Source organism: Carassius gibelio, chromosome B16 (genome assembly GCF_023724105.1).
Source record: "Carassius gibelio isolate Cgi1373 ecotype wild population from Czech Republic chromosome B16, carGib1.2-hapl.c, whole genome shotgun sequence".
Classification (NCBI taxonomy): domain Eukaryota; kingdom Metazoa; phylum Chordata; class Actinopteri; order Cypriniformes; family Cyprinidae; genus Carassius; species Carassius gibelio.
The window spans coordinates 19,998,211-20,010,331 of NC_068411.1; the positions used below are offsets into that span (position 1 = coordinate 19,998,211).

The following is a 12,121-nucleotide window of genomic DNA, read 5'->3' on the forward strand; positions in this document are numbered from 1 at the left end:
AAATGAATGGGAATTATAATCGTGGAATCAAGTCAGGTGAAAGAGTCAGTAACGATAAGTTAATCACGTTACGATAAACCCTCCTGAGATTTGAATTCGTGTAAAAGTTCCATCGCAAAACCACTTACGTTACCGTAACTTATCTGTCCACTCCTCCACAACGGTTCACGCGCTAATTTACAGAAATTAACGTTAGATTTTAACCGCAACTTTTCTTAACAAACCTCAAGATGCTAACCATATAACGTTAAATCTGAAATACAAAATATACCTCAAATAAATATTTAAAATAACTAGACTCCATCCTGGTTACATTCAGTAATATACTAAGTAACGTTAACTATTGTATAACGTAACATACTGGGTGGTTAATAGATTTGTGAGGGACATTTTAAACTTTAAAAACTTGGCGTTTCTAAAACAGACAGCTTAACCATCTTTATAATACACGATTTATGTACAATTTATACACCATTACTATAAGGTATGGCTTATATAACACTGATTTTACAGATTACATACCTGACTGGACAATAAGACGTTTTAGCTTTCTTCAAATTTGGCTCGCGAGCCTGCGTGTTGGTGGGGGAGGGGCGCGCCACTGACACCCGCGAAAAGATACTCAGAAATATAAATAGGAATGAAATCAATATTATATTTTTTTAATCCCCTTGTTTAAAAATAAATATATGCATACAGTATTTTCGATGCAATTAATCACAATTAATAATTTGACGCACTAATAAAAATACTGTTTTTAAAAAAAAAATAGGATTTAGTGCTAGATTTACATAACTGGAAATGCATCACAGTGTGAAAAAGGTCTGATGTTGCAAATGAAAAGCTTTGCAAGATCTGTGATCAGCTGTGTGTCCAGGAAAGATAACATCTCAGTCATTCCAAACAATAGTCACGTGTAAAAATCACGAGTTCTTTAAATATTTAACACAGACACACATCCTTACTGAAGGGTACCATCATTTGACTCACAATATTATTTTAGTAAATTATTTAATGAATTTATTTTTTGTACAGAATAACCAAATGTTAGATTTCCACTTTGCATAAATATAATTTTAAAATGCACAATCACCCTTTATACCAGTTCTTGCCAAAAACCTCTACAAGCATGCCATGCATGCAATATATTGCTGTGAAGTGAGTTTGTGTCACTGGGGGGGGGGGGGGGGGGGGGGGTAATATATAGGTAATAGAAGCAGCTTCAGGAAATGCCAGCCAAGATCCCACAAGATAAGAACATGGCATTCTCTAAAAATGGAGAGTGCTTAATGTGCATTAAACAATATAAAATCAGAAGTGTTTCTCCATAATACAGTTCTTTTTAACCTCTCTTCTCTTTTTTCACATAGTTTCTAAGTCTGAACGAGGATCGCTTCAGGCAGCTAGATGAGCGTTGTGATTTAAGTGAATGAGTGAATGAGTGAGATTCCATTCATATGTGAGCGAGAGAAAAAGAGATGTCTATCTAGATGTATGACTGTCAGATGGAAACGTGCCCAAAATCTCTCTGCAAAAATGTCAACCATCAGCAATTTGAAAGACAGAAGTTTGATGCCTGGGATAGAGGGGATAAAAATTGTAAAGCATAATGATAATTGTAACACTGTAATCATGTATTGAAATTTAAGAAATTATGCTACTTATTTTCATTTGTTTGGCTGATTTATTAGTTTTGTGAGCCAAAGCACTGCAGGTGCTGTTTTAGTGCTGAAGAGAAACCTCAAAACCCAGCATGAATAAAATAATAATGGTGAACTTAGCATTAATCAAGATGAATAAATTCTGCATAAGTATTATTCATGTTAACTAATTAACTAATGCAGACCAATTAAACCTTATTTAAAGTGTTAATGAAAAATGCACAAAACCATCAACCAATTTCTAAACAGATACTGAAAGATCATTTACAGATTGTTAGATTAAAGGGCTCATGAGAAATCTAAATTCCCTTAATGTTTGATAGGTTTTAGAACTCAAAATGTTCTTATTAGTGAAGACAATCTGAAGACAACCAAGTTTTTGAATGTGCCAATTATGACAAAATAGCGTGGCTTAACACTGCCTCCACAGAAGAACATCAATGCCTGCTTCTACATCATTGCCTGTTTGCTTGCTATGGATATACATACATATTATTTTTTACTTCATTATATTTTATTATTTGTTGTAGATTTATTTGGATGGTTTCATTATATCATGCACTTGATTATGTAAATGCACATGCAGAAAAAACTCCAGATTAGTCTAGTGTGTTCAGAGCTATATAAATCAGTGATGCCGGAACAGGTGTGCTCTTTAACTGTAGACTTTGCATGTAAGTGAATGACACAGTCCCTCAGAAATTGATCTGATCTGAAGTCAATGGCAATCTCAAAATCTCAAAATAGTGGCTGACAATGAACATATGACCGAAAAGAGAATGAAATGGCTGCTCATAGAGGAATGTGCAAAGATAGTCAGTCTTATCAATCAGCCTTTCAGGGATGCTATAGCAAAGAACAGAATTCCTGCTGATAAAAGGCGTGTAAAACTGCCTAGAGATGATCCTGTCAGTAGTTGTCAACTGCTGTAACTCAAAGAAAGTGTTCCACAATTGGGTTTCAACCATTCAAGTGGTTTACACAACTACATGTGCCCAAAACACACAGAAATAAACACGATAAAAGGGAACAAAATATACAATGAAAAGAAAATTCTTTCATTCTCATAAATTGAAGATAATACAAAAAGGAGTCAGTGAGTAAATACAGTAAAATAAAGGTTTAACAATTAAGATAATGGGAAAATGCTACTAAAGTACATGATAGAAAACCAGTTCTCTTGCACATGTCTCTTATCTTACATTGCTTTTTGACACTAAATGATTGTACTGCAATGTGGCATTTTTTTGTATAGCATGAAAGAGAATAAATGTATACAATTCCACTTAGCTCTTAAAATTCAACATTTAGCTCCTGAATACAAATTACAGCAAATGACAAATGACATTATAGGTCACACTGGACACCTGAGCTGTTCTGTCACATTATTAAATCTGTAATGTTTGACTTTGACTCCAACTAGACTGAACCTGTTTGCACTGTACACTTTGTCAAACTTCATGTTCACTTGAAAAGCCTGACTAACCTGCTATCGAGAATTAACGTGTTGAGTTATTACTGACCCACATACACATATCTTATCAGGCATGGTGTTGATAATGGCATGAAACCTCCATTGAACACACAAAAAACACCATAAAAGTAGTTTACATATACACTACCATTTAAATGTTTGAGTTGGTAAAATGTTTTTGATGTTTTTAAAAGAAGTCTCTTATTCTCAATTAAACTACATTTATTTGATCAAAAATACAGAACAGTGTAACTAATATTTTTATTTAATTGTACTTTTTTTGTGGGAACTGTTATAACATTTTTCCTTTTCAGGAAATCAAAAGAATGCTGTTTTTTGGTAACACTCCAGTACATGGACTAATTCTCACTATTAGATGCTTATTATCATGCCTATTATTAACACATTGGCTACTTATAAATGCTATAAAGCACATATTCTGCATGACCATATTCCTAATCCTACCCAATGTCTAGAAAGTGTCTTTCAAATAATCAGATTTCCAAGAAAATAACAAGCCTGGAATTGAAATCAGAGTTGAGGAAGCAGTTATCCTCTGGGGCAAGTCTATCATTTGTCAACCACCATCTCATGTAACTGAGAGCGCATGCTTCATGAGAACTACACAACCTCGACTCAAACCCCACTTTCCTCACTGGGAAACCCCGTGGTTCATGACGATACACTGATACAAAACAATCAGTCTGTACAAGAAACTGAACAGTATTTATATAGGTTTTTTTTTAACCTCTGATGTCCTTCAATAACTGAACTGTCTGAACTGTACTTATTCTTCTTGCTATACAGCGGATTGCAGACTTATAAGTGCATTACCTACACTTATTTCTCAAATGGACCATTGAAACTCTATCTACAATCTCAATTGGGAGTGTCAATGGTCCATTTAAGAGATAGTTGGCGGTAATGCATGTAAGTGATCTGCCGTATGTTTGTATATTGTGTATGTTTTTTTATGTATGTTTTAGCCGTGATTCCCATTCACTTCCATTATAAGACTGACAGACTAAAACGGTTTAAGTAAAAAATCTTGGTTAGTCTTCTACTGAAGAAACAAAGTCAACTACATCTTGGATGCCCTGGGGGTAAGCAGATATACATCACATTTTAATTTTTGGGTGAACTATCCCTTTAAGAGGTGTTTAAATTTAGAACTAATGTATAAGACTATGGGAGTGAATGAAAGAGACGGATATAGATAAAGCGATGTAAAGGACATCTAGACATGCCTTTTCAGTGGAAGATGACAAAAAGAGCCATTGATGGAGCAGCATGATCCAAATGTCGCTTGAATCCCATTATACCACTTTTCCTTGCTCACTGCTGTCTGTGGGTCAGTACTGGGGAGTTTAATGACAGAAAGCTGTCATTGTGATCGCAGGTTAGAGAGAGACAGAGAGAAAAGAGAGCACAAACTATGGCCCATTCCACTTCCTCTTTCTGTTCTGGCCTGGTCAGCTGTGGCTAAAACTGACTGGTCATGCAAACAATTATGACAACACAATCTGAGCAGTCTAGTTTTCAGTATTTCAGATTTCAGTAAATATACAACCTCTTAAAATAACCATTCAGTGTATAGTAAAAAAACAGGGATGATATGGTAAACTAAAACTAAAGATTCTTTGATGGACTTCAAACATCAAAAGAATACTGTTTTTTGGTAACACTCCAGAATAGGGACCAGATCTCACTATTGCTTATTATCATGCCTATTATTAACGTATTGGCTATAAATGCTATAAAGCTCATATTCTGCATGACCATATTCTACATTCCTAATCCTACCCAATACCAAAAACTGTATAGTGTTTTTCGAATAATCAGTTTCCAAGAAAATAACAAGCCTGGGCTTGAAATCCGAAGGAAACGGTTATCCTCTGGGGCGAGTCTATCATTTGTCAGCCACTGTCTCATGTAACTGAGAGCGCATGCTTAATGAGAACTACACAACCTTGACTCAAATCCCACTTTCCTTGGAGCTAGGTTAACATGAGGTTAAAGACTGAGCCTGGGTGTGTGTATGTGCACATGCAGTTTAGGGGTGGGAGAGGGCCATCACTGATCAACTATGCATGCTGCATTCCCAAAATCTTTCTTAAATTAATAAAAATAATTTAAAGGGATAGTTCACCCAAAAATTAAAATTTGATGTTTATCTGCTTACCCACAGGGCATCCAAGATGTTCCGTAGGTGATTTTGTTTCTTCAGTAAAACACAAACTCATTTTTAACTTAAACCGTTTTAGGGGCCGTTCACATATCGTGCCTAAAAACGTGTGGAAAATGCTAGGCACGCCTCTTTCTCCTCCTTCTCCAAAGCGCTCGGGCAGTTGCGCCCATAGACAGTAAAAGAAATGGACACAGCGACCCCATTGGAACTCAATTGAGACAAATGAAGCCCAGTTTTAGCGTTTTTTAGCACTTCCGTTTCTGACGCGCAGACTCAAACGAAGCTTGACGACGTCAGCAACCTGTCTGCCAGATGTAAATCTTCTAAGTGGGTGTGCGTGCAAACTGCCATCGTTAATCTTGCAGAGACGGCGAACTTGAGCGGGGAGTTCTTTGTCGTGAGTGAGCAGGAGTAAGTATTCTGATTAATTATTTTGTATAGTGTTTTAAAATATAATGCCAGTACGCCATATTAAGTTAACTGCCTGCGAGCTTCTCCTCCTGTCTGTACGGTAATGCGACAGAGAGCCGAGTGGTTATGACGCAATCGTTAGCCTATTTTTTACAAAAACTGTTTATACGGGGCCATAATGTAACATAGAAGGTAATGGAGCCCTTTATACATTGTCGTGTATCTTTAGAAATAAATAATGGACAAACAGAGTCTTTAAACGCCTCAGATGTAAAGTTATTCGCTGTCAAAGTGACGCCAAAATGAATGGGAGTCAATGGGAATGCTAACGCAAGTGAAGTTCTGCTAAAAGATGGCAGCCCCCACCCGACTTCAACTTCCGGTCGAGTTCCTTGCCCCTTGGTTGCGCCCCTGAGGTGTCTGCCGTTGCTAAGCAACCATGACGTGCTCTCTCCATGAAGATGCTGAAATTTGCAGCTCTAAAAATTGCTTGCAGTAGCTCTGCTACTAAATTTATTTAAAAATGGCAATCCATATACAACTATGATCAGCTGTTCCTTCATCTTGGCTGAGCTTTCAACGTTGTTATGGGAAAGGATGAAGCTGATTTGTTAGTTCATGTCACATGACCCGCGGTGCGCTTGCGGCATTCTGAAAAGTTGAGATGTTTTTAACTCAATGCGATGCGGTGCGGTGTGCGTGCCTGGAAAAAATGAGCGTGTCGCTTCCATTATGAGCGCGCATACCTGTCACGGTTGGTAAACCGTGATCTCGGGGTCAACATGTCAGAGGTGGGGGTAGAAGCAGTGTTGTCCCAACGTGCTGCTTCGGACGATAAGGTACATCCTTGCGCGTCTTTCTCTCATCTACTATCTCCTGCCAAACGCAATTATGACATTGGCAATAGAGAGTTGTTGGCTGTCAAATTAGCATTAGAGGAATGGTGTCACTGGTTGGAAGGTTCAGGGGTTCCTTATATTGTTTGGACCGATCATAAAAATTTAGAGTACATTAGAACTGCCAAAAGACTCAATTCCAGGCAGGCTCGGTGGGCACTTTTTTTCAGTCGTTTTGAGTTTACCTTATCGTACCGCCCGGGTTCCAAAAATGTCAAACCCGACTCTTTATCACGTCTTTTTGATCCCTCCGGTGACTCCGGAGTGTATTTTACCTGAGAAATTAGTGGTCTCAGCACTCGTATGGGAGGTCGAGTCGAAGGTCAAGACGGCCTTACAAGGGGTAACGCCTCCGTCCAGTTGTCCACCGAAGCGTTTATTTGTGCCGGAGGAGTTAAGGTCCGAAGTTGTCCAGTGGGGTCATTGTTCTAATGTAGCTTGTCACCCAGGGATAAGTAGAACTAATGGGTTAGTTAGACAACGATTCTGGTAGCCACGTATGGTTCGCGACGTCCGCGATTTTGTTTTGGCTTGCTCAGTTTGTGCCAGTGGTAAGTCATCTAACCGACCTCCTGATGGGCTTCTTCAACCGCTGTCTGTCCCTTCGAGACCCTGGTCCCAGATCGCTCTAGATTTTGTTACCGCCCTCCTGCCCTCTAATGGCATGACGGTCGTTTTGACCGTAGTGGACCAGTTCTCGAAGGCGGCACATTTCATTCCCTTGCCCAAATTACCTACAGCCAAGGAGACGGCGGTCACTGTCCTAGATCACGTCTTTCGGCTTCATGGCCTCCAGGTAGACGTGGTTTCGGACAGGGGATCTCAGTTCATATCCAAATTTTGGAAAGAGTTTTGCAAATTGTTAGGAGCGTCAGTTGGCTTGTCTTCGGGTTGTGTAGTGTAGGGTACCAGCCACCAGTCTTTCCCAGTCTGGAATCTGAAGTCGCGGTCCCCTCCGCTCACGCATTTGTCCAGAGGTGCCACCGCACCTGGACCAGAGCCTGCGAGACTCTGCTCCGGATGAGGGCCAAGGCCGATCGCCACCGGTCAAAGCCTCCCATTTATGTTGTGGGTCAAAAGGTGTGGCTTTCTACTAGTAACATTCCTCTGCGTTCCGTTTCTAATAAATTAGCTCCCAAATTTATCGCCCTGTTCGCTATCACCAAGATCATTAGTCCGGTGACAGTCCGCCTTAAACTACCTCCTGCGTACAAGAGGATACACCCCGCCTTTCATGTGTCCAAAACTAAACCTGTGTTTTATGCACGTATTAATCCGCCTACTCCAGTTCCCCCGCCACCGTGTCTCGTAGATGGGGAACCGACCTATTTGGTTTTTTACCTCTGATTCACTTCAATGCCTGAACTGTCTGAACTGTACTTCTTCTTGCTTTATGGCAGATTGCAGACTTATAAGTGCATTACCTACACTTATCTCTCAAATGGACCATTGACACTCTATCTACAATCTCAATTCGGAGTGTCAATGGTCCATTTGAAAAATAGGTGGATATATGGGTAAGCAGATAAACATCAAATTTTCATTTTTGAAATATTAAAAACTAATATAAAAATAAAATGTAAAACTAATGTATTGTATATTGTAAACACACTTTTCAACAAAATATATTTTATATATATTTTTATATAATTATTTGTTCAAGACTGAGACAAAAAAAAGTATTTGGACACTTTCTCATTATCATAGATTAGTTGATCATGTTCATCATTAATGAAATATAGTACACCTGTGGCTTTTTCTGCTTTGACACGGAATAATTGTGTCCTGACTGTTCTATGTTTTGTGTGTTTTGCTCCTCATGTGTTTCCATGCATACCAGGTCATTCCATGCCCTTATCTGGTCCTTCCTGTTCCTGTCCTAATTGTTTCCAACTTATTCCAGGTGTGTCTAGTTATTATCCTAGTTTCCCTGTGTATTTAAAGACACAATATGTCAAAGAAGATTAATGACGCCGTGAATGGGTGTGGAGTCATGGGAGTTGTCATCTTCTTCATCCCCACAGTTGATGCCAATGATGAGGAAGGCAGCGCAGTTTTATTATAGATATAGTTCTATTATAATGCTACTCTTTGTGGTCTTCACAGGTCTATTAAAACGCACAACATATTAAAGCGTCTTTGGCATTTCATTGGAAATTGAGGGGTTATGACAGGCTGGCATCATTGGCAGGCGACAAAATGTCACTATGGACACAGTCCGTGTCACTAGTTAAAATTGCTTATTTCTGAGGATTTAAACATTCTTCGAAACATTTGGGATAATGCAAGTACACAAGTCAGCAAAATATACAACACTGTTCTAGTGGTTTTTGGATCTTTTAATAACAAAATCGTACATATTGTGACTTTTAATTTAGAGTGTGCAGTTTGTGTTTTGTCTGGAATTGAACATCAACCTCTAGTCATACGTGTGAGTTCCTGACTGTGTGTTCTTTATTGAGATAAATAAAAGCTGTTTTCAAGTTAAGCCTCTTCGTCTCTGCATCTCCACCACAGTAGATGAACCATGACAGAATTCCAGACCAAAACTGTAAGCAATACCCCTTTGCCCACCAGCCACCCAGTTTCCCCCGAAATCAAAAGAGGAAGAGGAGAAATGACTAGGTCCGGGATTCCGAGCCATCTTCCTCACCTGAGAGTATGCTCGAGTGCTTGCTCCAGTGTCAGCTCCTGAACCCCCAGTTAAGCCCAGGGAAGGCCTTGGAACCTGTTATCGTCGCCAAGTAATTTTTTTGGGGGTGGGGGGTAATAGGGCTCCATCCATAGAGCCTCTATGGCTGGAGTGGGGGCTGGGGCTGCGGCCTCGGAGGCTGCTCCGCCATGGCACCCTGAACTGCCAGATACACCATGGGTCCTGGAACGGGCCCCTCCCTGGAGGCCTTCCATTCTAGAACCCTGCTCCTAGAGGACTCCAGAGCATCCACCCCACCTCCACCGTTGGATGTTATATGGCGGATATGACAGATTGAAAAAAAAAATGATTTGTAGAAATAATTTGTTGTATATTTTCTGTCTATATTTTTAAGTGTCACTTGATTGTACAATAAAGTTGGGGCTGCTGCACATCTGTTCTCTGGTTTCTGGCACACAACATGCTTAATTGCATAATGAGCATCTTAATTATTTTGCTTTTTCAACAAAAACACACTGTGTGTGCTTGAAAATTACTTTTTTTTTTTTTTTTTTTTTTTACCTCAGTGCCTTTTGACTACCACAAAATGTGAAGTTGACTCCATCATCTGAGGTTTCCTGGTTTCGGGCGTTCCTAGTCTGTCTGTCTGTCAGAGAATCACTGAAAGGAACAGTGAGAGTCAGTGTGATTTACATTAACATCTGCAGCAGAGGAGAAAACTTGTCAGATGACCCTGATCAGTGTCTTTCTCCACTGCAACCAGAGCAGAAGAAAAGAATACTACTGTCATGGACTTTTTCTGCATGTCCTTTTAAATTAAGGAGGAGGCTGAAGGAGAGACTTTTTTTTTACCCTTAAAGCTTCCTGTTTCAATCAAATAAACAAATAAATAAAATAAATACAAATATCAAATAAATAAATACAATCTCTCCTGCATGCACATAACATGGATGTTTATCTCCGCCTAACTGCTAGATTATGACGGCAGCTACTGCTGTGTAGTGATCAATGGAACTGGGGATGAAAGGGGCATTATTAAGATTGAAGGTAGGACAGGCTGACTGTATTTTACATATATTAAATATACATTAATATATTTTATTCATTATAATTGGCCATGTATTTCAGGTGTTGTATTTCCATATCAGAGCCACCATGGTTGTCACATAATTTTTTTTTTTTTTTTTTTTTTGATGCTGAAGAAGCTTGTGCTAAACAGGATGCAACACTTGCAACTTATAAGCAGCTTTAAGTGGTAATAATAATATTTACATACCTAGATTGTTTACTTTAACATAAACATTTGAGCAATATGGCTAAAGTTTATTTAAAAGTCCCAAAGACTGTTATGTTATGTGGACTAAAGGGTTGTACTGGTGCAATGGCTGAGTGATAGAACTGTCAGTTACTCAGTCCTGCAACCATGGCCGGCTTGCGGAGGGGATCTTTTATCAGGCATCCGAAGTTATGGGCTCCGTCGCAAAACACAGGACCACTATGAAGCTTTCTGCTTCACCTCAGCCAATAAAGGTCAGTGAATGGGGATTCTGCTGTTATGGAGATTAGAATGGGATTCAGGAGATTTTCACACATTCTACATGCCAAATTGCTTATACTATTCTGCAATTTTCTTTTTTTGAAAAGAAAAAATGGAGGATGCGTTAAATTTATCAAACATGACTGTAAAGACATTTATAATGTTACAAAAGATCACAGGAACCACTAAAATATTAAGCAGCACAATTTTCTTTTTCAGTACTGATAATAATAAAAAAATGTTTTTTGAGCACCAAATGATTTCTGAACGATCATGCGACACTGAAGACTGGAGTAATGACGCTGAAACTTCAGCAAAATATGTTAAAATAGAAAAAAGTTATTTTAAAATGCTATATTATTTCACTTTTTTATTTTATTTTTTGATCAAATAAATGCACCCTTGGTGATCATAGGAGACTTCTTTAAAAAATAGATAAAACCTCAAACTTTTGAATAGTAGTGTGTATTATCTTTTTCCACAAACATCTGTGTGCCTAGATCCATGGTGATCCTTTCTTTAAACAATAACTGTTACAATTGTACATACAAACTGATATAGAGATTTTTAGGAGGCATCTTCCCTACTAAACTGTTTCTGTTTAAAACAAAAAGGCCATTAGTTGGCCATTAGTCACTGTTTGTTCCCTGAATAGACTAGAAGTGACACGCCCAATCAGCTCTGTTGTTTTTGTATTTAGGAAAGACACAGAGTCTGCTACTCTGTAGAGTGACATTTGAGTTCCCATTATGAAACTGTTGAACATGGAGATGAGACTGAAGAATTGAATGTCAATAACAGAGATACAGGAATTCCATTATTCCGTAATCATTTTACATTTTTTATTATTTCTATGCTGCATTCACTTTTTTGCTTTTCCAGGCTCTGTGTTCTTCATTGTGGGGCTTTTCAATTTTGCAAAGGCTGAGCATGCCTGCAGATGGGATGGTGCCAGTCAAGCAAAGACTGGTCAGATCTACTCATCTTGGAAGTGTCTGCATCTTGGCCATTGTTATAGAGGCTGGAGGCTGGATGCAGGATGGCGGTGTATGATTCCCCATCATCCACCCGAGGGAGTGCTGTGGAGGGGGTTCGTAGCTTTGGGTATTCCAGCAAAAGTTATCATAGGGCTTATTGCTACAGGTAACTGCTCCATGTTTTGCTGCCTGGTAAATTTCTGCTACAGGAAGTCTGTATGAGCTATACAGTCAGCATTCTGGATTACCGCTAGCATTCACATCCGTCTGGGTTATATATCAGTTCATTTACTAAGCCTGTTTAAAACAGAGCATTTTGGGTCC

At 38.9% G+C, this 12,121-nt stretch overlaps 1 pseudogene; it reads left to right on the top strand.

Annotated features, from left to right (window-relative positions):
- Positions 1-9,498: 9,498 nt before the first annotated feature.
- LOC127974749 (hyaluronan and proteoglycan link protein 2-like) lies at positions 9,499-11,967 on the top strand (annotated as a pseudogene).
- The last annotated feature ends 154 nt before the right edge of the window (positions 11,968-12,121 follow it).